The sequence below is a fragment of the Eriocheir sinensis genome, unplaced genomic scaffold, assembly GCF_024679095.1.
Source record: "Eriocheir sinensis breed Jianghai 21 unplaced genomic scaffold, ASM2467909v1 Scaffold1282, whole genome shotgun sequence".
NCBI lineage: Eukaryota > Metazoa > Arthropoda > Malacostraca > Decapoda > Varunidae > Eriocheir > Eriocheir sinensis.
In genome coordinates this window covers 1-24,024 of record NW_026110609.1, presented here as the reverse complement: position 1 = coordinate 24,024, position 24,024 = coordinate 1, and the positions used below count along the sequence as shown (strand labels likewise).

The window sequence follows — 24,024 nt, the reverse complement described above, 5'->3', positions numbered from 1 at the left end:
AATTCAAGAGTTGTAGTGTATCTAATTCTTTCACTTCTTGACTGGTGAATGATTATGTAACTTCAGCTGTATTTCCAAGCTCATCTTGGTGGCCTCCAACTCTCTAATTCAAGAGTTGTAGTGTATCTAATTTTTTCACTTCTTGACTGGTGAATGATTATGTAACTTCAGCTGTATTTCCAAGCTCATCTTGGTGGCCTCCAACTCTCTAATTCAAGAGTTGTAGTGTATCTAATTCTTTCACTTCTTGACTGGTGAATGATTATGTAACTTCTGCTGTATTTCCAAGCTCATCCTGGTGGCCTCCAACTCTCTAATTCAAGAGTTGTAGTGCATCTCATTCTTCCATTTCTTGAGCAACTTAATTTCTGGTATTCTAGCACTTAAGTGCAGTTACTAAAAGACCTCTTGAACTATTAAATTTGATAGCCTCTTGGCATCTCCTAGTCTTCATCACAGTCCTTTCTTCCTTCCCATGACTTAAACTTCTTCAGAATGGGAGTGCCAAAAGTCTTCCTGTCTCCCCTGTGGTAAATTCTCTCCTCCCAGTCTTCATCACAGTCCTTTCCTCCTTCCCATGACTTAAACTTCTTCAGAATGGGAGTGCCAAAAGTCTTCCTGTCTCCCCTGTGGTAAATTCTCTCCTCCCAGTCTTCATCACAGTCCTTTCTTCCTTCCCATGACTTAAACTTCTTCAGAATGGGAGTGCCAAAAGTCTTCCTGTCTCCCCTGTGGTAAATTCTCTCCTCCCAGTCTTCATCACAGTCACCTTCTGTATAACGTCATGTTTTCCCATAGTGCTTACCTCCAGCCATGAAGAGTCCGGGTGCTCGAGAAGGCATCAATTTTCTTCCTTTTCTTCTTCTTCTTCTTCTTCCTTCCTCTTACTTCATACTTCTTCTATCTGTTGTCACTTTCCAGGAACACCTTTGGCCAGGGTCTCTTTTCCGAATTTTTTTTTTCTGTTTTTTTTTTTTCATTTATTTATTTTATTATATTTTTTCTGCTTTTTTCTTCATGTTTTCTCTTTCCTATTTTTGTTTTTCTGCTTTTTTCTTCTTTTTTCTTCATGTTTTCTTCTTAATTTTTCTTCTTATTCTACTTTTCCTTTCTACTGTTTCTTCTTGCTATTATTCGTGGTCTTTTTTTTTTTTGTTCTTCCTTTTGTTCTTCCTTCCTCCTTTTCTTCTTTTACCAGGAACAACTTTGGCTACACCTGGAAAAGACTGTCACTCCCTACACTTGAACATCCCTAACGCTAAGTAACCCCTCAAGCCTCTCTCCTTCCCACCCAGCAGCCAGATGGCCCCAGTGGTCTCATTACTGTTGCAAAAAACTACTTCCACATTCACAGTAATTAAGTAGCCCCGAAATGACTCCTTCCCACCCCAGTAACCAGATATTTTAGTGGAAGTTATAATAGTCCTGCCAAATTTGAGGCGGTAAACAGAGATGAAAATTATGATGTAATCTATCTTGATTTTAGTAAAGCGTTTGACAAAGTTCCTCACCAACGACTGTTGCCTATATTACAGGCTCACGGAGTAGAGGGTAAAGTTTTGAACTGGGTCAAGGCGTGGCTTAGCAATAGGAAGCAAAGAGTGCAAATCAATAGTAAAAGATCTGACTGGAGATGTGTTACGAGTGGGGTCCCACAAGGATTGGTATTAGGTCCACTTTTGTTTATTATTTATATCAATGACTTAGATACAGGAATTTGTAGTGATGTCAGTAAGTTTGCAGATGATACCAAGATCGGTAGAGTAACTGAGTCGGATCAGGACGCTAGTATTCTCCAGGATGAACTAAACAGATTGTATGACTGGGCGGATAAATGGCAGATGGAGTTCAATTTAGGGAAGTGCAGTATTCTGAGTGTAGGTAGGAATAACCCCTCTCACAACTATTGCTTAAATGACACTCTCATAAGCAGGTCTGGGTGCGAGAGAGATTTAGGGGTCTTAGTGAGCTCTGATCTCCGTCCAAGGGCACAATGCATTCAAGCTAGAAATCGAGCAAATAGGGTACTGTGATCTATTTCAAGGAGCGTAAGCAAAAGAAACGCCGAAGTCTTCCTCAAACTCTATTTAGCATTAGTTAGACCTCATCTTGACTATGCGGTTCAGTTCTGGTCACCTTACTAAAGAATGGATATCAAAATGTTAGAATCAGTGCAGAGGAGGATGACTAAGATGATTCAGGTGTTGAGAAACTTGCCATACGAGGAAAGACTTCAACAGTTAAACTTGCATTCTCTAGAAAGGCGAAGGGTGCGTGGAGACATGATCGAGGTTTATAAATGGATGAAGGGCTTTAATAAGGGAGACATTCATAAGGTTTTGTTGGTAAGAGAACCGGGTAGGACGCGAAGTCATGGGTTTAAACTGGATAAATTCAGATTCAACAGGGACATTGGAAAAAATCGGTTTACTAACAGGGTTGTGGATGAGTGGAATAGGCGTAGCAGTCATGTGGTGAATGCCAATACAATTGTCATATTCAAAAATAGATTAGATAAATTCATGGACAGCGATATTAGGTGGGGTTAGATACACGGAAGCTTAGGGTCAAAGGAGCTGCCTTGTATGGGCCTACCGGCCTCTTGCAAACTCCAACGTTCTTATGTTCTTATGTTCTTATGTTTTTATATGGTTTTCAAGGGCTTGAAGCTTGTTTGTTGCTTGTGTGTAAGAGGAAGAGTTGTCAATGTATTTCTCACAAGCTTATACAAGTAGTAGTGATTGTAGTCCAGCAATTACAAGGCTTAGTGGTAGTTAAAACAGTCTTGCTATATAGTTTTCAAGGGGTGAGAGGGAGCTTGTTCCTTGCTTGTGGTGTGAAAGAAAGGCTTGTAATTATATTTTTTTCAGTTTATTGACGTAGTATTGAGTTAGTTAAGTGAATACAAGGCTTGGCAATAATTAATAGGTGTTGCTATATGGTTTACAAGGGCTGGGAGCTTGTTCCTTGCTTGTAGTGAGAGAGGTAGAAGTCTAGTGAGTTGTGTAAGAAATGGCAGATGTCTAATTGTTATGTTAAGCAAAAAATAAACAAAAAATATGATCAAATTAATTTATAGTTAAAATATTTTACTATAAAAAGAAACACACACACACACACACACACACACACGCATATATATATAGATATATATATATATATATATATATATATATATATATATATATATATATATATATATATATATATATATATATATATATATATATATATATATATATATATATATATATATATATATATATATATATATATATATATATATATATATATATATATATATATATATATATATATATATATATATATATATATATATATATATATATATATATATATATATATATATATATATATATATATATATATATATATATATATATATCCTTCTTAACTGACTCTTGGTCATCCTCTCTTAGCCGTTTCGGTGAAACTTTTGCTATTGCGCTGGACATATCAAAAGCTTTTGATAGGGTCTGGCATAAATCTTTGCTTTCTAAACTACCCTCTACGGTTTCTATCCTTCTCTCTGTACCTTTATCTCCAGTTTCCTTTCTGACCGTTCTATTTCTGCCGTGGTAGACGGTCACTGTTCTTCCTAAATCTATTAACAGTGGTGTCCCACAGGTTCTGTCCTATCTCCACTCTTTTCTGTTGTTCATTGATGATCTTCTTTCCAAAACGAACTGTCCTATCCATTCCTACGCCGATGATTCCACTCTGCATTATTCAACTTCTTTTAATAGAGGACCCACCCTTCAGGAACTTAACGACTCAAGGCTGGAGGCTGCAGAACGCTTAGCCTCAGACCTTACTATCATTTCCGATTGGGGCAAGAAGAACCTGGTGTCCTTCAACGCCTCAAAAGCACAGTTTCTCCACCTATCCACTCGACACAATCTTCCAAACAACGATTGTGTCAGAGTGACTGGAGATAAAACCTGAAAACCCTATCAAAAAGCGATATGTCAGTGCAACAAAAATTTCACCCCAAGCAACAAAGTGGATGACCAGAGTCAAAGGCAAGATCACCAGTAGAACGCCCCTTGCGGAACCCATACTGGCGATCAGATAGAAGGTCAGAAGTGGAAAGGTGCTTTTGAATCTTCCGGTAAAGGATTGATTCAAAAGCTTTAGATAGACAAGAAAGTAAAGCTATAGGACGGTAGTTTGAGGGATTGGAACGGTCACCCTTCTTAGGCACAGGCTGTATGAAGGCATACCTCCAGCAGGAAGGAAAGGTAGATGTTGACAGGCAGAGGCGAAAGAGTTTGACCAGGCAGGGTGACAGCACGGAGGCACAGTTTTTAAGGACAATAGGAGGCACTCCATCAGGTCCATAACCTTTTTGAGGATTGAGGCCAGAGAGGGCATAGAAAACATCATTTTGAAAAATCTTTATAACAGGCATAAAGGAGTCAGAGGGGGGGTGAGTAGGAGGAATATGCCCGGAATCGTCCGGAGTGGAGTTTTTTGAAAAAGTTTGAGAGAAGAGTTCAGCCTTAGAGATAGATGAAATGGTAGTGTTGCCGTCAGGACTGAGGAGTGGAGGGAAAGATGAAGAAGTGAAGTTGGAGGAGATGTTTTTGGCTAGATGCCAGAAGTCACGGGAAGAGTTAGAGAAAGCAAGGTTTTGGTATTTTCTATTAATGAAAGAGTTTTTGGTAAGTCGGAGAATAGATTTGGCACGATTCCGGGCAGAAATATAAAGTTCATAATTAGCATTAGTTTGAAGGCTCTGGTACCTTTTGTGAGCTGCCTCTCTATCATTGACAGCACGAGAACAAGCATGATTAAACCAAGGCTTTTTAGCATGAGGAGTAGAGAAAGAACGAGGAATGTATGCCTCCATTCCAGAGACAATCACCTCTGTGATGCGCTGAGCACACACAGAGGGGTCTCCATCCTGGAAGCAATAATCATTCCACGGGAAATCGGAAAAGTACATCCTCAGGTCGTCCCACCGACCTGAAGCAAAATGCCAGAAGCATCGCCTCTTCGGTGGGTCCAGAGGGTGTACAGGAGCGATAGGACAGGATGCAGAAATAAGATTGTGATCGGAGGAGCCCAACGAAGAGAACAGTTTGACAGAATAAGCAGAAGGGTTTGAGGTAAGGAAGAGGTCTAGAATGTTGGGTCGGTCTCCAAGACGGTCAGGAATACGTGTAGGGTACTGGACCAACTGCTCTAGGTCGTTGAGGATAGCAAAGTTGTAGGCTTGTTCACCAGGATGGTCAGTGAAAGAGGATGAAAGCCAAAGCTGGTGGTGAACACTGAAATCTCCTAGGATGGAGATTTCAGCGAAGGGAGAGTGGGTCAAGATGTGCTCCACTTTAGAGTTCAAATAGTCAAAGAATTTTACATAGTTAGTAGAGTTAGGTGAGAGATAAACAGCACAGATGTAGAGTCCTTGATTTGCACTTTAGATTGCACGAATTCAAAATAGCACAGATTCCTTAAAATAACACGATTTCAAGACAATCAAGTTTCGCGCGGCTGATTTAGTTCAGTATTGCAGCCACCAGGCGTCACTAGGTGTTTCCCGCCACCCGCTGTGTTTACCGCCACCCGGGCCGCGCCGCTCATTCTTTACCCACGCACGGCTGTGGTAGCGTCTCTCTCCCTGTTCGTTCAGTGTGTTACCAACTTACCACCAATTAACCATGGCTCCCAAGCGCCCATCGGATTCTCCAGCATGTGGTAGTACTCCAAAGAGATCGAGGTTTACTCAATCAACTCCCATCCTTTAACATAGTGTATGTACAGTTTACTCTACGTAGTACTGGGGGTGATCATCCTTACATTGCACGAAATTTACTTTTCACGGTCCCTTCTGGAACGCACCTATCGTGCAAATCAAGGATAGAGATAGTAGGAGGGAACAGAGTAGAGATTGCTGTCAGTAGCCTCAGAAATCTGTGTTTCGGTAAGGAAGAGAAGGTGAGGTTTAGAGGAGGAGAGATGGTGTTCCACAGAATGAAAATTAGAACGAAGACCGCGAATGTTGCAGAAATTGAGAAGAAAGAGGTTCGAGGAGTTATCAAGACACCTCTCGGGTCGGCAGCCAGAAGGGGAGTCCTCCCTGGGGGAATTTGTGGCCCCCCCCCCAGGCGGGGACTCCAAGGCTTGATGTAGGTGCGCCATTTTGAAATTTGAATTTTGGGAAAAGGTGTACATGTTGTGTGAATGTAGTGTGGTGTGGATAGAGAGAGGATCTGTCTTTAGAGAGCATGATGAACTACTCTCCGGTGTTGGTGAGACAATAGGGAAACGGTTAGTGAGGACATGGGAAGGGTCTTTGGAGGGCTTCAGGTTCCTTCTCACCGACAAACCCTCAGCGAAGAGGGAAGCGAAGCATAATTAGTGGGATTAACCTGACTTGCCCAACTGTTGGTGGGGGGCTTTGTTTGAGTCAAGTAAATACCTGCCAGTTGTTTTTTGACAATACCTTAAAGGATTAACCTCACTCAGATGTTAGCGTTTCCACATGTCTGTTCTGTGTGTGTGTGTGTGTGTGTGTGTGTGTGTGTGTGTGTTTACCTAGTTGTGACATACGGGAAAAGAGCTACGCTCGCGCTGTCCCGTCTCCATATCCTCACTTATCCAACTTTTCCTTAAAATCATGAATGTTTCTTGCACAAACCACCACCTCCTCTAGTCTATTCCAATGCTCAATGCTTCTGTTTAGGAAGCTAAACTTTTTCACATCTCGCCTACACGTGGTCACCCTCAACTTCTTTCTATGTGTCCTCTCGTTTCTCTCTCGCTCCACACACACAGGTCCTCTCTGTCCAGATTCTCCACCCCACTCGCCACCCTGTACACCACTATCAGGTCTTTTTCTCTTCTTCTTTCCAGGGTTGTGAGCCCCATGCTATTGAGTCTTCCCTCGTAAGTCCGATCCCTAAGTTCCGGTGCCATCTTAGTTGCCGCTCCCTGTACTCTTTCCAGCTTTCTTATGTTCTTCTTTTCGTGAGGAGACCAGACCACTGCTGCATACTTCAACCTTGGCCTTATCATTGTAACTATTATTTTCTTCATCATCTCTTCGTCCAAATACACAAATGCCGTCCTTATGTTCCTCAGCAAATTCATAGTTTGTCCCGTTATCTGTGTGTGTGTGTGTGTGTACAAAGAGGATTAACCTGACTCTATCCACAAGGGGGGAGTGAGGCAGGTGTTAATGAAACAAGGCGGAGGAAATATACCTGACAAAAATTACTACCTGTGGCAGTTCGGGTTTTCCAAGAAATACTTGTCAAAAATAAACTATTAGGAATATAGAGTTCAAACTTTACAGCTAACTTGAACTTTTGGGTATCTTTGTTTTCCCTGGATTAGAATGCTGTCGGTATGTCATGTCATGTCATACTCATGACATGACAGGTCAGTCGAAATAATTGTTCTACATAAAATATTTTTCATCTTAGATGTACGAAATTATAGGTGGTAATAGTTTAATGGTTGCCTAAACAAGTTACGGTGTCAATTTAAAAAAAAAAAATTTTTATCTATTTAAAAAAAATTGAAATTATATCTGAACTCAGTATGATTCCGTATCAACGTTTTATATGATAAATTCATTTTTCTTTATTTTACATTAAAAAATGTTTCAAATTAAAGACCGTAACTTTCAAGAGCACAAAATTATCCATGTATACACACAGTTTCATGGAAATATCATCTGATTTGGAATGTACAAAAAAAATTGAAGCTGAATATTCATGTTTTGAGATATTGGCCATCAAACAATTTGGTTGGTAGTAACTCATTTTTATTCTCTCTGAATGAGCTTTTTCCAGTATATAGTGATATTTACACAATAAACAAAAAGTAAGCACTTCTGATAGAGTTCCACTGGTTGCCAATAAAAGCAAGGATAGTATTTAAGTTATGTGTTTTGACACACCAAGCTTTGATTACTGGCCGTTCACCGTATTTGAGAGAATTATTACACGAAATACAGCCAGGTGAAGGGATTAACACTCACCGAGCCGCTACTGGAATCACACTTCATGACCCGCGGTACTCTTCAAATGTTGGATCGCGCGCTTTCAGTTCTGCCGCCCCAAGTCTGTACAATAAGCTCCCTCCTGACATTAGAAGAACAAAGGATCTCTCCAAATTTAGGAAATAACTAAAAACTTTTCTGTTCTCTGATTGCTTTGACATGGAAACATTGACAATTAACATGGCATATAAGCTGTGATCAATATTGAAAATTTAATGAATTAAAATATGAGGGTCTTGCAGAGCGCTTCGGCGGAGGTGGGACCAGATAAATAAGAAACACAAGTAACAAGTAACAAGTAGAGGGACGTCTAGTCGCTTTGGAATCTGGGTGGAAGAATGCTGCGGGGAGCGGCAAAACCCACAAGGCTCAGCGCCCCGGCCGCGGAGAAGATGCCAGCTCTCACCACAATGACATCTCGTTTTTTCTGCATAACGCTTATGCTAAACGCCCTACGGCTATGGATTATTATTTATTAATAACCTAACACATGCACTAAGTAATAGTGGGCCATGCATCCCACACATAGCTCAGCTATGGCAGTAATAACGAATATGATTTGAAATAGCGCTCTGCTCCCGCCTTCTAGTGATGCATCTTCCCGCTCTCTCAATGAAAATGGCGGGGACTCCCGCGGTTTTTTCCACGGTCTTTTTCTTGAATAATGAAATCATGACAGCGGGGGAAGTGGATAACAGCTATGAGGAGGGAGAACTGGCTGCCGTTTGCTTCATCTCGACTCTGTAGTGCTCATTTTGTCAAAGATATATTACAGGCAAGACTTATCAGATTATTACATGAGCTAACACTCATTTAGGTATTGCCCCGGGTCCCCTAGCTTATGGTGTGGCGGGGGATTACTCTTGAACGGGATTTACATGAGCTGGCGGAGGCAAACAAGCTGGCGGAAGTAAACACGCATGGCGGCGCTCAAGCAGGGGAAGAAAATAGGAAAGGAAACTCAGTGGAGGCAAAGTGCACAGAGGGACAGAGCTCAGTGCTGGGTGGAGTTTATAAGTGTACGCAGGGAAGTGACCAAGAGTGCATAGTGTAAGGTGACTTGCCGTCACCTGCCCTCACCTGTCGTCACTTGCTCTCTCCTGTTTGCCTGCCTGTGCTGCCTACCTGGGCATTACTGGTCAGCAATAGGAGATCGGCCAGGCAGAGGGACAGCCAGTCAACCGACCAGCCAGACAGTCAGCCAACTAACCAATCAGCCAGTCAACCAGCCAATCAGCCAACCAATCAGCCAGTCAGTCAACCACCCAGTCAATCATCCAATCAACCAGTCAGCCATCCTGTCGGTCTGTTAGACAGACAGTCAGCTTACCAATCAACCAGCCAATTAACCCACCAGTCAACCAGTCACCCCACCAGTCAACCAGACAGCCAGCCAGCTAGACAGCCAGTCTACCATTCTCCTCCTCCAAAAGCACTGATTTGTTCGATGTATCTTAGCTTCGCAGCATTCTCAAGCGATCTCGCGTAATCACTTAACACAAATAATGCTGAAGCAGTATAAACCCGCGGGTAGTGACTTAGGGAGGGGGCACACGTGGTCCGTCTGCTCACTCTGCTGGGGAGGTGACCACCAGCGGGTTTGCAGACGACGCACAAGGTGCAGACGACGCTATTTCGTGACGTCACTGCAAAACCTCTATACTCGTAAGAACATAAGGAGCCATATTCTTAAACATTTCGCGTAAAGATTCGTTTTTAGGTCCGTGCCAGTATCTCATAATCTACTTTATGAAACATCAGTATCTCTTCATATATCTTTTCTACAAACCTTCAACAGTCATGGAAACGCTTTGAAAATCCATTTCAAGGACTTTTTTTTTACTCCTGAAAATAGGGCATAATGGTGCGGAGCTTAGTTGACCCCGCAGCCTACACTACCTCACCCGCCACGTTGGGTTTCCCCTCCTCCTCCTCATCCTCCTCCTCCTCCTGGGTATGCGGGTGAAGTGTTTTCACCTCAGGGAACTAGACGTCCCTGCCCTGTATAGTCTTAGGTCAACCTTGGATAAGGTGTAATACCTGATCTGTCTCCCGTGCCAGGGTCACGGTGAAGCCTCTGGGCAGCAGCAGTGGTGGATTGGACTGCAGGTAGAGGATCTCTTTATGAGACAATGGCTGGAGTTCCAGGGTCCTAGTCAGCTGGACCGTGCCTAATTATTTAGGCCTGCGGTGTAGAGGAGTGTGGCGACCTCTGCACTAAAAAGCCTCCCTGGGTACCAGTTGTCGGTGTGAGCTCCCCGTCCCTCCCCTCTATCGACGGTACTCCCATCCCTATTCTGCATAACAGCTGGTTCTTGTTTCCTCCTGAAAGAGATGTCTTCCGTGGGCCATTTGAGGTTGTACCTCCCGGCCTCTAGGTAGAGATTCTGAGGGTTTTTCTTATACTCAAGGAATATTTCAGCTTTTTGGTCTCTCAGGAAGGGAGTCTGATACTCTCTAGAGTTGGTGGAGAACACCTGGTGACAGGTGCCACTGGCGAGGCCTCGAAAGGGTCGCAGAGTTGGGTTAGACGTTTCGGAAAGTGGGAACGAATTGCTGGTTCCTCTCCTCCTTGCCAGCTCTGCTCTGAGTGATTACGCCGGCCCCGTTCTATGGGACAAAACTTCGAGGACAATAGCTGAAAAGCGCCGGGTTATGAAAGTCTCTCTCGTGACTGAGGCTCAGGAAAAGCGATTGGTCTTTCAGGCGTTTTCAATACCCTGTGGGAGCGAACTCCCAGTGTTGGAGGCATCTAACACAGCAGTATCTAATTTCCATGCACAATTTTTATCCAGCTCAATTTATGGTCACACTTTAAGTTATTTTGAAAGCGCTTTTAATATCTGCCCAGACTGTAAACTCGCTTAAATTTCTAACAATGCCTTCGAACCTCCGTAAGTGTGACGTCTGTCCCGGACGATTTGCAGCTAAGTTCTTCCAGCTGAGTAAAACTTGCCGCCTCTGCGTTCAAAGACTACATCTTCAGAAGGCTGTGACTGAATGGAAAGTCAAACATAATGATCTTGAAAAGAAATTCGATGCCCTTCAGGAATTTGTTTCAAATAATGTGGCAGTGACTCCACCATCGATGGTGGAGAGGCCCTCCACCGAGACTGTGCCCTCTCCAGACGAATCTCCTGCTTCACGGGAGGACGTGTTACCTGCCTCACAGGTTGACTCCGAACCTGCCTCACAGGCTAACCCCCAGCCTGCCTCACAGGCTAACCCCCAGCCTGCTTCACAGACTAACTCCCAGCCTGCCTCACAGGACAACTTCCAGCCTGCCCCACTTAACGGTTCTCTTCCTGCATCACAGGATGTCGGGTTCCAACCTGTAAGGAATGGAGCCAAACCGAAGCAGGCAACCAAGGATTTACTGACCCCCACTACCTTCAATAGGTTTCAGGTGCTGGCAGACACCATGGAGGAGGAGTTTGAGACTCGCCTAGTTGGGGCTCCATGGTGCGTGGCCAGCTGGTCGAGTTCTGTGGTCGTTCATCAAATGGCCGCAGAAAACGTTACTGCTATCCAGGTGCCAGACTGGACGACATCACCGCAGCGTGCGATGATGTCACGAGAAATGCCGACCGAAACACCCTCTTTGTCATTCACGCGGGGACGAATGACGTAAAGACAACCCGTTCTGAGGAGCTGCTTGAGAAATACCGCCGCATGATCAAGCAGTATAAACGTAAAACGGATGCCAGTAACATCATAATCTCAGGAATCCTCCCGAGGGTCGGTGCCGAATCTAGCATTTACAGTAAGGCCTTCAGCACAAACAACAGACTTCAGTCCCTTTGCTCACCAGAAACCGTCCAGTTCGCTAACTTGTGGAACAGTTTTTACTACGATTCAGACTTGTTCCTTGCTGATGGCATCCATTTAAACCCTGTTGGAGCAGCCCGTTTCAGGAGGCTGCTCTGTGACCAAGTGGCTCTTCGAAAGCCAAAAAACGCGGAGGCGAGAACACCCGCAGCCCCACCGTAAGGGAGCACTCAACCCGCGAAACCCCCGACTCGAATCACATTAAAGCTTGCTATGTAAACGCTCGCAGCCTACGTAACAAATTTGAAGACTTAGAAGTCCTCTCAGCTGCAAATCATTATCACATCATCGGAGTCACAGAATCTTGGACAGACACTTCAAATAGAGATTTCATTGCGGAATATAGATTACCGGGTTATACCATCTTTAGTCATGAAAGAGAGAACAGACAGGGTGGAGGCGTTATCTTTTATATCCACAACTCTCTCCATCCAGTTTCCGTGAAAACAGATATTATAACCAATGTAGACACGGTCTTCATTGAAATTAAAAATAGATCTCGTAAAATAGTATTTGGACTTATCTACAGACCGCCAAGGCAGACTCTTGATATCGACCACGCATTAAGTGAATTATTGTTAGAAACAAGTAGCAGTTGCGAGGCAGTAATTGTTTGGGACTTTAACTTGCCAGTGAAAAGATGGGGTGAACCGTTGAACTGTCATACAGGGCTCGACCTGTACACAAATTTACTAGAAAGTGATTTACATCAACACGTTCAAGAACCGACTCGGGAAAATAATATACTTGACCTTATCTTTTCAACGACAGCTGATCTAGTTAACGAAGTAAATGTTGGTCCAGTTTTTAGTTCTAGCGATCACCGAACAATCACATTCAGCATCAATATGAAAGAAAGTAAAGTAACTCCTAGCAAAGAAAAGGTGCCTGATTATCAGAGAGCGAATTTCGTAAGACTCCGATCAATTCTAAATAATTCTGACTGGACTGAAATCTCGGCGGAAACAGATATTGATAAATCTTGGGGGGCCCTCACCACAATATTGAACAATGCCATAAGCATATGCGTACCCTATCGAAACAGACGTTCAGCTTTTAAGAAGGAACCCAAATGGTGGAATAACGAAATTCAAAATAGCCTATCTCTTAAAAAACGCGTATACAGTAGATACATATCAACTCAGAGTGAGGCTGACAAACTATAGTTGGACAGAATTCTCCGTGAAACCAAGAAATTAATAAAACGAAGCAAGAAAAATCTTGAAGAATATATAGCGGAAACGAGTAAATCTAATCCTAAAGAATTTTTTAGCTATGTAAATAATAAAAAAGTCACTCACTTGTGGTATCGGGCCGCCTGCTAATGAAAATGGTAACCACACGAACGATGAAAATGAAATGGCTACAATCCTAAATAACTTTTTCGCATCCGTATTTACCGACGAAGATTGTTTATCACCTCAACCATCGGAGGTTAGAAGGACCGAAAAGATGTTAAGTGGCGTGCTGATCGTAGAAAGTGACATTTTACGCACAATTGAAAAGGTTAAAGTAAGCAAAGCTCCTGGTCCAGACAAAATTACCCCTAGGGTCTTAAAAGAAATCAAACATCAAATTTGTAAACCGCTCTCCATCATATTCAATAAATCTTTAACAGCTGGAAAAGTTCCGTCAGATTGGTAACTTGCAAATGTCACACCAATTTTCAAAAAGGGGGACAAGTCTCATCCAGGAAACTATCGACCAATTAGCCTGACATCGATTGTTTGTAAGTTAATGGAGACTATCATTCTGGACAATATGGTGAAATTTTTCGAAGAAAATAATATGATAAATAATTCGCAACATGGCTTCCGTAGTGAACGTTCGTGTTTAACTAACTTACTTGATTTTTTCATTATATTTTTGAGGTGTTCGATGAAAGCAGATCAGTAGATATCATATATCTGGATTTTCAAAAGGCATTTGATAAGGTCCCCCCACCAACGATTGCTCAGCAAACTATTGGCGCACGGTATCTCGGGTAACATTCACAATTGGCTTGTGGACTGGCTCTTTGAGCGGAAACAGAGAGTAGTTCTAAACGGTGTTACATCTAACTGGCTCGACGTCAGAAGCGGCGTACCTCAAGGATCAGTGCTTGGCCCCATGCTCTTCTTAATTATGTTAATGATATCGATGATGGGCTCACTTGCAAAGTATCAAAATTTGCTGATGACACAAAAATTGCTAGTAAAGTAACTGCGACACTCGACGAAGAAGCTTTAAAATCAGATCTAGATCGACTTGCACGTTGGGGCAATCAGTGGCAAATGAAATTTAACGTTGACAAATGTAAAGTGTTGCACATCGGAAAAAATAACAATCGCGTTCGGTACGTAATGAATGGCCAACAACTTTCTGCAGTATGTCAAGAAAAAGATCTTGGAATCACTATATCAAGCGATTTAAAGCCCGGTCAGCATTATTCAGAGGAAGTTAAAACTGCAAACAAATTGGTTGTCTTCATCGGACGAGTCTTTAATAATAAATCGGAAAAAGTAATATTAAAACTGTATAATTCATTGGTTCGACCCCGTCTAGAGTACTGTGTTCAGTTTTGGTCTCCCTACTACAGAAAAGACATAGAAAAGTTGGAACGGGTTCAACGAAGAGTAACAAAGATGATTCCTAGGTTGAGAAATTTATCATATGAACAAAGGCTTAAAGAAGTAAATTTATTCAGTCTATCAAAACGAAAAATGCGAGACGATCTAATAGAAGTGTTTAAAATGTTTAAAGGATTCAGTGATATTAATGCGGAAGATTACTTCACAATTGATCGATCAAATAGAACAAGAAGAAATCACAATTTGAAGATAAGTGGTAAAAGATTATCGTCGCACGAAGCTAAACACTTCTTCAATCGAGTCGTTAATGTTTGGAACTCTCTTCCCTGTGATGTCGTTGATAGTACAACAGTTACGACCTTCAAGAATAGATTAGACAAGTATTTTGAATCCAACCAGCAACTAAGATATTACTCATTGTCGTAATAACGTTAAGTTCTTTCGAATACTGGTGTCTTTGTCCGCTTTTGTCGCCCGGTTAGTGGTAGCAGTAATGGTAGTTCTTTCCTCTTTCCTACATAATTTCCATGCAGCTTTTCCATGCTGCATGGTTCTTTTTCCTTTCCTGCCAGCTTTGGCTGGAGGGATGGGGGGGTGGGGAGGAGTCCTCGCCTTTGCTGTCCTTCATCCTCCACCTTTGATTAGATTATTAGTGTAGCTTGTCACAAACAGTCTCGTAGGGACCAGCAGCTCTGCTGTTGTTTGTTATTCCTTTGTGTTGCTTTGTGTTCCTCCTCCTCCTTTTTCTCCCTCTCGCTAGCTCCCCTTTCTTGACATCTGCCTCGTCGTCTTTTTCCCTTGCTATTTTATCCTCCTCCTCCTCCTCCTCACGCGTGGGTCAGTGAAATGGGTATGCCTGGGAAAGGTAAACTGAGGTAGCCTGTGTGTCACAATCGGTCCTGTGTCGCCGGCTGAGGGGGTCTGCTGTTACCTGCGCGGGGTCACGGGCCAAGGGGACGGAGGAGCGCGCCGGGGTAATGCGTAGGTTATCGTGTGACCTCCCCCCCCACCCCCTTCCCCCCTCTTCCCACCATCATCTTTGCCTTATACAGTGTTGCGTCCTGGTGTTTTTTCTTGTGAGTGTTTGATATATTGTTTTAAATGAGGGTTTGATAGTTTTATGCGTGTGTGTGTGTGTGGGGGGGGGGGGAGGTGTTAGTGGTTGAATATAGGGAAGTGAGCCAGTCATGTATTAGCACAGGTATGAAGGGGAATACAGTAAGGTTAGGTTAGGAAGGTTAGGTTAGGTTAGGTGTGGGTTTTATGGTTGAGGGAAGATTGTGTGCTGATAGTGAAGACAGTAACAGGAAGAGGCAGGCAGATGTAGAAAAAGTCACCCAACCAGCCAGGTATTAGTACGGGTGTGAAGGGGGTATACAGGAAGGTTAGGATAGGTTAGGTGTGGGTTTTATGGGGGAGGGAAAATTTGTGCTTATAGCGGAGAGAGTAACATTAGGGGAGGCAGGCAGAGGTAGAAGGAGTCACCCAATCAGCCAGGCATTAGCACAGGTGTGAAGGGGATATACAGGAAGGTTAGATTAGGTTAGGTGTGGGTTTTATGGGGGAGCGTAGATTGTGTGCTGATAGCGGAGACAGTAACAGGAGGGGAGGCAGGCAGAAGTAGAAGAGTCACCCAACCAGTCAGGTATTAGTACAGGTGTGAATGGGGTTTAAGGGCCATATTCTTAAACGTAAAAGAACATAAGAACGTCAGGAGTCTGCAAGAGGCCGGTTGGTTTATACAAGGCAACTCCTGTAAGTCTAATCCCACCTTACCTCACTATCCATGTTAGATCGTTAAGTGGTTTGTTAGTTTGTTTGTTAATGGGTAGTCAAACAGCTGTATTACCGTCAGTTAGGTACGTTAGTTAAATAGATAGTTTGATAGATAGTTAAGCAGTTAGAGTCAGTTAGTTAATTTTACTATATTCTGTATTTGCTTATTTATTTATTTATATTATTTTGTTTATTTATTTTTTGTTATTTTGTTATTTTGTTTTTTCTTTTTCCTTTTCTTTTTTCTTTTCTTTTTTCTATTTGTTTTCTTTTTCTTTTCTTTTTCTTTCTTTTTTTCCTTTGTGTTTTCTCGGTGTTGGTTTTCTTTTTTTATGTTCTTTTTTGGTGTTCTTTTTTCCTATCATCCTTTTGTTGATGTTCGTTGGTCTGGGTGAGCTGCTTTCCTCCCAGAAGAGACCCGCCCATAATTTTGGAGATGTTGTTAGGGCCGAAAGGTGGATGATGTTTGTTTTATTTCATTTTTTTGATGTCGTGTTTTTCGTTCTTTTTATTGCTTTTGTTTTCTTTTTCGATGTTTTCCTGTTCTTTTTCTTTTACTTCTTATTGATGCTTTTTGTTGTTATTTTTTTCCTATCATCCTTTTGTTGATGTTCCTTGGTCTGGATGAGCCGCTTTCCTCCCAGAAGAGGCCCATCCATAATTTTGGTGATGTTGTTTGGGACCGAAAGGTGGATGATGTTTCTTTGTATTTCTCTTTTCTTGATGTTGTTCATTTATTTCTGTTGCTTTTCTTTTTCGAATTTTTTTTCTGTTCTTTTTCCATTCTTTTGGTGTTTTTTCTACATCATCCCTTGTTGATGTTCTTTGGTCTGGGTGAGCCGCTTTCTCCCCAGAAGAGACCCACCCATAATTTTGGTGATGTTAGGGCCTAAAGGTGGATGATCTTTTTGTTTCTTTTCTCGAGGTTTCGTTTCAGTATTTTCCATTTTTCTGGTGTTCCTTTTTAATTTCCTTTTCTTTGGTGTTCCCATCGCGTGGATTGTCTACGACAATATAACGAGCACCACAAGCCCGGGTTTGTTTAGAGTTTGCTCTCCTAGGCAGATTGCCTACCACGGCTGACGACCTCCACCTGGCCGGGTTTATTGTTCGGAGTTTGCTCTCCTAGGCAGATTGCCTACCACGGCTGACGACCTCCACCTGGCCGGGTTTATTGTTCGGAGTTTGCTCTCCTAGGCAGATTGCCTACCACGGCTGACGACCTCCACCTGCCCGGGTTTATTGTTCGGAGTTTGCTCTCCTAGGTGAACTGCTCACGCTAACGAGCTCCACCTGTCCGGGTTTATTGTTCGGAGTTTGCTCTCCTAGGTGAACTGCTCACGCTAACGAGCTCCACCTGCCCGGGTTTATTGTTCGGAGTTTGCTCTCCTAGGTGAACTGCTCACGCTAACGAGCTCCACCTGCCCGGGTTTATTGTTCGGAGTTTGCTCTCCTAGGTGAACTGCTCATGCTAACGAGCTCCACCTGCCCGGGTTTATTGTTCGGAGTTTGCTCTCCTAGGTGAACTGCTCACGCTAACGAGCTCCACCTGCCCGGGTTTATTGTTCGGAGTTTGCTCTCCTAGGTGAACTGCTCACGCTAACGAGCTCCACCTGCCCGGGTTTGTTGTTCGGAGTTTGCTCTCCTAGGTGAACTGCCTACCACGGCTAACGACCTCCACCTGCCCGGGTTTGTTTAGAGTTTGCTCTCCTAGGTGAATTGCCTACCACGGCTAACGACCTCCACCTGCCCGGGTTTATTGTTCGGAGTTTGCTCTCCTAGGTGAATTGCCTCCCACGGCTAACGAGCTCCACCTGCCCGGGTTTGTAAAGAGTTTGCTCTCCTAGGTGAATTGCCTCCCACAGCTAACGACCTCCACCTGCCCGGGTTTGTATAGAGTTTGCTCTCCTAGGAAGATTGCCTCCCACGGCTAACGAGCCTCACCTGCCCGGGTTTGTATAGAGTTTGCTCTCCTAGGTGGTGCCTCCCGGCTAACGACCTCCACCTGCCCGGTTTTATTGTTCGGAGTTTGCTCTCTTGGGTGGTGCCTCCCACGGCTAACGAGCTCCACCTGCCCGGGTTTGTAAAGAGTTTGCTCTCCTAGGTGAATTGCCTCCCACGGCTAACGACCTCCACCTGCCCGGGTTTGTATAGAGTTTGCTCTCCTAGGTGAATTGCCTCCCACGGCTAACGAGCCTCACCTGCCCGGGTTTGTATAGAGTTTGCTCTCCTAGGCAGACTGCCTCCCACGGCTAACGAGCCTCACCTGCCCTGGTTTGTATAGAGTTTGCTCTCCTAGGCAGATTGCCTACCACGGCTAACGAGCTCCACCTGCCCGGGTTTGTAGCCGGAAGATCTCCGGCACCTCCGTCGGGGCCCCGAGGGACGCCGAGGAGCCCTGCCTGGAGCCCTCCAGTCCTGCCATGCTCGCCAGGGAGACCTTGGGCTCGCTGGCGCTCCACACCCCCGCCGAGGCGAGGATGCAAGAACTCGCTTCTTAAAACTACCAGACTGGATTATAAAATTAATCATAATTACTGTGAAGGCGCCGGTCACCGCGTTTATCGGTTCAGGGATGGAAGACCGACGGGCCTGGGAAACGCGCACAAGCATCCAAAGGAATCCTCGCGATGGCTCGCGACGCAGCATCCGTTTCCCTTTTCTTTCTCATGCCAATTTTTCTTTTTTTAATATATTTTCCTTCTCTGATTGATTGATTGATTGATTTTACTTGGTAGGAATCTATTCACCAATTAACATCATTCAGGTATACATTGCACCCACACACCTGCGGAGAGAAAGCACCAGTGAGAGTGCTGACGCTCACGAGGACGGCCCGCTAGAGTTTCCTAACATTCGCATCGGGGCCCACTTCTCTTAAGTCGTCTGTCTCTTTATTTTTCTCTTCTCTACTTCATTCTATTTCTTCCTTTCTTTCATCCTTGCTCTCCATCTATGAATTTATTTTTTTTATTTCTCTCTCTCTCTCTCTCTCTCTCTCTCTCTCTCTCTCTCTCTCTCTCTCTCTCTCTCTCTCTCTCTCTCTCTCTCTCTCTCTCTCTCTCTCTCTCCCCTTGTGCGAGAAGCGAATTAACACTAATAAAAGCCCACCGTGGTTTAATAGCGAAATTAAACAATCAGTCAATGAGATAAAATTGTTTTACAGGTTAAAGAAAGAACAAAGCACGCCCGAAAACATTAGACTTTATAATGATGCCAGGCGACGAGTAAAAAGACTAGTAGGTCAGGCAAAGCGTAGATACGAAGAAAATATTGCAGCCAACTGTAAAAATAATCCGAAATCTTTCTTCAGTTACATAAACAACAGAAAGGCGATCAAAAGTGGTATTGGACCTTTAACAAACAGCGACGGTGCACTAGTGACTGACAGCCAACACATTGCAAACCTCTTAAACAATTACTTTTCCTCGGTGTTTAATACTAACAGTCTTCCTCTCGCTACCACCAACACCAGTACTATTGTAAATCTCGAGCATGCATTGCCTAATTTTGAAATAACAACCGATGAAGTCCTTAAAGCTCTCCATTCACTTAAAACAAATAAAAGTCCTGGACCTGACAAAGTATATCCAACTCTGCTGAAAGAAACAAAGAGCGAAATACTCTCCTCCCTCACAACCGTATTCAATATGTCCTTGCGACAAGGCATCGTCTCTTCAGATTGGAAAAAGGCTAACGTGACACCGATTTTCAAGAAAGGAGACAAAAAAGTACCAGGTAATTACAGGCCCATTAGTCTAACTTCGGTTGTAGGTAAGCTACTTGAGGGCATAATTAGAGACAAAATTGTGAATTACCTTGAAAGCCACTCATTGATTGGGGACTCACAACATGGCTTCCGAAACAAAAGATCCTGCCTATCAAACCTATTAACCTTTTATAACGACCTCTTCTCAATTTATGACGTAACCAAATCACTGGACGTAGTCTATCTTGATTTCCAGAAAGCGTTTGATAAAGTCCCGCATCATAAATTACTTTACAAATTAAAGCAAATAGGTATTGACGGTCAAGTAAACCAATGGATCGCGAATTGGTTGAGCAACAGACAACAAAGAGTAGTGATCGACGGATTTAACTCAGAGTGGGCGCCTGTCACTAGTGGCGTCCCTCAGGGCTCGGTCCTTGGCCCAGTGCTCTTCATTATTTACATCAACGACGTGGATGTTGGACTCAATAACCGCATTAGTAAATTTGCAGACGACACAAAGATTGGCAACTCGGTTCTCACTGACGAAGACAGGCAAAGCCTCGAAGAGGATTTGCACAAAATTTCAGCTTGGTCGGATAGATGGGAGATGCCCTTTAACGTAGACAAGTGCCAGGTCCTTCAAGTTGGAACGAGGAATAAGAAGTTCGAATACGAAATGCGCGGCGTTAAACTCAAAAGCGTTCAATGCGTCAAAGACTTGGGGGTCAAAATCGCGTCAAACCTCAAATTCTCACAGCAATGCATCGATGCAGCAAATAAAGCGAACAGAATGTTGGGCTTCATTAAAAGAAACTTTGTATTCAAGAATAAAGATGTAATACTCCCGTTCTACAACAGTTTAGTCAGACCCCACTTGGAATATGCGGTACAGTTTTGGTCTCCCCACCATGCAAAGGATATTGCTAAATTAGAAGGTGTTCAGCGTCGGGCAACGAAAATGATCCCTTCCTTGCGCAACAAATCCTACGAAGAAAGGCTTTCTACCCTTAACATGTTCTCTCTTGAGAAACGTCGCCTCCGAGGAAAACTGATCGAATGTTTTAAAATACTTAATGGTTTCACGAATGTAGACAGATCAACATTGTTTATGATCGATGACACTTTGCGCACGAGGAACAATGGCGTAAAACTCAGATGTAGACAAGTAAATTCAGACTGCACCAAATTTTTCTTCACCAACGTTGTAGTGCGAGAATGGAATAAGCTTCCACCGTCAGTGGTCCAGTGTAACACGATTGACTCCTTCAAAAATAAGCTCGACCGTCACTTCCTTCAACTTAATATCAACTAGAGTAGAAATGCAACGTTTTGGAGTCTTCTGATTAATGTAAAATCACTTAGGTTTAAGGACAGACCACCATGTCTGGACCATGGGGTCTGTGTGGTCTGATTTTCTATGTAAATCTATGTAAATCTCTCTCTCTCACACACACACACACACACACACACACACACACACACACACACACACACACACACACACACACAGCTTTCGTAGGCGTTGTGGGTATTGCCAGGGGTAGTTTAATGACCCTGGTGGTAGTCTGACCTCCTATCTGTACTATGGACCTAAAAAAAACACTCATGAGAATCCGACTGATCTCCTTTGACCCCTGTGGAAAAAGTTGGTATGAGAGACAGAAACGTCTGAGAATACCGGCCTAGGAGTTGTCATGTATAAGTCCAGTGTCCTCTTGTTGGGTTAAGGATATGCACTGTTCATTATTTATTCATTTATTGGCATCACAGGAGGCGGCTCAAAGACAAAACAAAACACACTCACTAAAAAAACACCAACCACTTCTCCCACAATCAGAAAACACTCACCATCATGTTGTTTTTTATTTTTTTTCTCTCTCATTTATATATTTACTTTCGCATCACAGCAGGCAAACATTAACACACACAAAAACATAACCACTTCTCCCACTATCAGAAAACAGTCACCATAATATGCTTTTTCTATTTTTTTCTCTCCCATTTATCTAATTATTTTCGCATCACAGGAGGCAGCTCAAGGGTAACACAATAACACCCCAAAAAGCTAAACCACTTCTCCCACAATCAGAAAGCACTCACCATCATGTGCTTTTCTCTTTTTTTTTCTCTCCCATTTATCTGTTTGTTTTCGCATCATAGGAAGCAGCTCAAAGGTAAAACAATAACACACAAAAGAGTCTGTAAACCACTTCTCCTAACACAAACAAACGAAAAAAATAGCTACCTTCAAGTGCTTTTTCTCTTTTTTCTTTTCTTTCGTTGATTTTTCACATCATAGGAGTTTCATTTGATGTTGATGAAAGTTCAGCATGCAGCTTTTTTTGTTTATATTGCCATTGTGCGGAACTTATTCTATGAATATGTCGGAAAAAATGACTGAACGGGTAAATGTTATGAAAGAGATGGGGAAGCAAAATGGGGTTCAATCCTTATGAGAAGAAAGTTTTATCTACGAATTATTGGGTCTGGATTAAAGTCTTCCTCCACCTCTTCCGCTGCTTCCTTCTCTTCCTCCTTTTCTTCCTCCACTTACAAACGTGCTGTATTTTTACGAAAGTGCGTCGCCGTGAAATAGCTCGCAGAGGGTTTAGGGTCGGGGAGCATAGTTAAACTACTCCAACCGAACTTTACGACCTACTAACGGGGGGACTGCGCCCCCCTCGACCGCCCCTTCTAACCAGCCTCCCCCTTGACCCCCCCCCACATGTATATGTGACTTATCTCAGCGAGGAGGTATTTCTCGCAACACCGGCTGCAGCGTCGCCGCGGCCGCCGCCAGAGGAGGCGACGCGCTTTCGTAAACATTATCCCCTATTTTCAGGAGTAAAAAAAAAAGATTCCTTGAATTGGATTTTCAAAGCGTTTCCGTGACTGTTGAAGGTTTGTAGAAAAGATATATGAAGAGATACTGATGTTTCATAAAGTAGGTAATGAGATACTGGCACGGACCTAAAACGAATCTTAACCCATTTCGGCGCCCGAGCTCACATACTTGACACGGTTTTCGTATGAGTTTTCGGTATTTCCAGGAGCATTTTAATGGTCCTAGTAGTAGTTTGATTCTTCTTCTGTACCATGAACCTGAAAACACTCTCATGAGAACCCAATTGATCCCCTTTTTGGCCTTTGGAAATAGTTGATGTGAGAGGCGGAAGTGTCTGCCATTACTAACCAAGGAGTCTGCAAGAGGCCGGTGGGCGTATACAAGGCAGCTCCCGTGAACCTGACCCCACCTAACGTCACTATTCAATCTGATCTTCATAATCTTCACCCATTACTAGTCCACTGCAGGATAGAAGCCTTTCCCAACGTCCTCCACCTCTCCTAACCCCACCTAACCTAAGCTAACCCCACTCGGATCTTCATTATCTTCACCCACTACTAGTCCACTGCAGCATAGAGGCCTTTCCCAACGTCCTCCACCTCTCCTAACCCCACCTAACCTAATATAACCCCTCTCGGATCTTTATTATCTTCACCCATTTCTAGTCAACTGCAGCATAGAGGCCTTTCCCAACGTCATCCACCTATCCTAATCCCACCTAACCTAACCTAACCCCACTCTGGCCTTCATAATCCTCAGTCATGACTAGTCCACTGCAGCATAGAGCCCTTTCCCAACGTCCTCCACCCCTCTCTGTTTGATATATTACTCCATCGTGCTTTGGCAAATATTCTTAACTAATATAATCTTCATCTTCAGGCATTGCTAGTCCACTGCAGAACAAAGGCCTTTCCCAACGTCCTCCACCTTTCCCTGATATTATACTCCATCGTGGTTTGGCAAATACTCAAACTTCATCTAATCTTCATCTTAAGGCCTTGTTAGTCCAATACAAAACAAAGGCCTTTCCCAACGTCCTCCACCTTTCCCTGATATTATACTCCATCGTGGTTTGGCAAATACTCAAACTTCATCTAATCTTCATCTTAAGGCCTTGTTAATCCAATACAAAACAAAGGCCTTTCCCAACGTCATCCACCTTTCCCTGTTATTATACTCCATCGTGATTTGGCAAATACTCAAACTTCATCTAATCTTCATCTTAAGGCCTTGTTAATCCAATACAAAACAAAGGCCTTTC

The 24,024-nt window shown here is 43.3% G+C and overlaps 1 long non-coding RNA gene across 1 annotated transcript; it reads left to right on the top strand.

Annotated features, from left to right (window-relative positions):
* The first annotated feature begins 17,536 nt into the window (after window positions 1-17,536).
* Window positions 17,537-18,828, top strand: LOC126989738 (uncharacterized). Its single transcript, XR_007743659.1, has 3 exons — window positions 17,537-17,663; window positions 17,728-17,988; window positions 18,506-18,828. It is a non-coding gene; the product is annotated as an uncharacterized LOC126989738 (long non-coding RNA).
* Window positions 18,829-24,024: the final 5,196 nt, after the last annotated feature.